The sequence below is a fragment of the Xiphophorus hellerii genome, chromosome 3 (genome assembly GCF_003331165.1).
Source record: "Xiphophorus hellerii strain 12219 chromosome 3, Xiphophorus_hellerii-4.1, whole genome shotgun sequence".
Taxonomy (NCBI): Eukaryota; Metazoa; Chordata; class Actinopteri; order Cyprinodontiformes; family Poeciliidae; genus Xiphophorus; species Xiphophorus hellerii.
The window spans coordinates 5,622,057-5,624,601 of NC_045674.1; positions in this window are offsets into that span (position 1 = coordinate 5,622,057).

A 2,545-nucleotide genomic window follows, 5' to 3' on the forward strand; every position below is an offset into this window, starting at 1 on the left:
TCCAAAAAAATCCTTAACATACATCTCAAAGAAACAAGCTCAAAAATATCAACAAGGAAACTTTGTTGAATCTTAATCTGAATTTAGTTTTTAGTTTTCATCTTTCTTTGTGATTTCTTGCTATTTATAGAGATTAAAAATCTATTTGTGCCAAATGTTTGAAAAGTAAAACATTTGTTCAAATTTGTTTGCATTAAATGGTTTGTTGATTAATAAACAAGTACATCTGCACTGTATATATTAACACATGTATGCAAGAAAGAAAATGTTGGCATTTATAATAAAGGAATTTGTTGACAAATAGGCTACCAACATGAATTTTCTATTCTGTCTTTAGTTTGACATCAAATTAAGCTTCATTTGTTGAAAATAGGTTTTTAACAAATGACAGCCTTGTGAAGGAAATCCGATATCCAATCTCAGCACAGAATTTGACCCTATGACCCCTAGTAAAACAATCTATTTTAACACTTTTTCAATCACTTTACCACTCTGGGACTTGTGGAGTTTTGACATCATCATGCCAAAACTCCACGTACTGTTCCTCAAGATAATTTAAAAAAAAAAGGTCAGATGAACTCATATTTTATGATCTAAGTCTCTGACAAAATACAACAGTTTCTAAAAATCTCAGCAGTCTCAAGAAAAATGACTTTATTATTTTTGTATTTTTATAAAAAGAATCGAATCATGTCAACTTAACTACCATACAATCATAACTATTGCAAAATAACAGATTGTTGTTCTGCAGCGACACCTACTGGTCAGATTTGCTTCTGCCTCGTGTTTTATTTTATTTTTTTATTATTTCTTTTTTACAAGTGGAAAAGTCTTCTGTTCTTCTTAGATTGTAATAAATGCTCTCACGAGGAGAGACATTTGCTAGTCAGAAATCTTCATAAGAAAAAGAATCATGAATATCTGGGGATATACTTTTTGTTGATATTTGTATTATTTTGACAGAAATTGGAATAATATAAAGACTATAATATTGGTACATTAGTATGCATCCGTACTCTGATCTAGAAGGTTTCGGTAATGAACCCAGAAGTTGTTTGCAAACCACCTTATTAACAGAAGAAAAAATAAAAGATTAATGTGCATCAGATCTCGGAAATAAGTGAACTGAACATGAGGTGAAAATAATTTTAAATTCTTGCCGGCACTGTGATGAAAATCTGGGACTCTGTGCGAAACAAAGCAAATAAAATCCTAAATATTTAACTGTACTATAAGCTGCTTTTATGGATATTGCAGAAGTAGAAGAACTTCACAATATGGAAAAAAATTTATATATATATATATATATATATATATATATATATATATATATATATATATATATATATATATATATATATATATATATAATTTGTTTATATATATATAAACTTTAAAAATTGTGTAGCTTTATGTTATTAGATGATTAAAGTTTAATCATAAATACAAATTTATGTCAGATCATGATTTTTTGGTTAATGTCAAGTTGTCATAACGAATACATTTTGAATAATGTCAACTTTGTATTAAAAATGTTATGATTTACCAAAGGACACTTTATGACAACAGTCATAAATATTCATGAAGACTTACTCATGTTCATGACAGGTGTTATGTCATGTTTATGATGGTGTCATGACAGTCTTATTCACAACCCGTCAAATAAAGTGTTACCTGAATTTCTTGTGAATAAGGTTACTCAGTTACATTTGAAATCATATCAGTAAAGACAAAACAAAAGAGAACATGAGAAAACATAAGCAGTTGTTTTGGAGGTGTGTTGTGCTGTTTTAACTGAGCAAAATAACATGAAACACAACTAGATCATCACCGTTTGCTTTTAATTGGGACATTTTGTAAAAAGCTGACAGAGAACGGTTTGAAGGCTGCGGCCTACTTTCACCCCTGGACTGAACCCAATAGAAAGTCAAACAGCATATGATGTCTCTAAACTGGTGGCTACCACATGATGGGCATAAAGAGAGATTTTCTTTATACGCTTTTAGGTGGAACTCCAACAAAAATGTTTTTAGATTGCGAAAATATATTTTGTGTTTGCTTGTTATGTCTGAGGGGATTTTTTTTAAGTATAAACTATTATGTCTTTATTTTGTCTGCGCTCTTTTGTTAACTGTGTAAAACGTTATTTTTTACATTATATTTTAACAGATTTTGTAGGTTACTTTTTCTGTGTCTGAAATGCCTTTTATTTCATACCGCTGCTCTCTGATGTGCTATTTTCTTTTTATTTTGTTTGTAGTTTTCTTCGCTTGGTTTCTAAATGTAACCTGTAGAAGGACGCATAGCATTTATCCAGGAGCCTGAGCCTTTGCGTTGCCATGGCTACACCTAAAAGCTTACTGTAGTGCGACTAAACCACCAACAGGGGGCGCGGTGTAATAACACTTGTACGAGGAGTCAGTCACAGCATCACTCAGGTAGTAAACCAGATTGGAGGGGTAGATAGGAGCGGCGGTGGAGCTGTTCAGCGCTCACACCCCTCAGCTCTTTCAGCTCGCTCCCCGAAGCTCCGCTCCTCATAGTC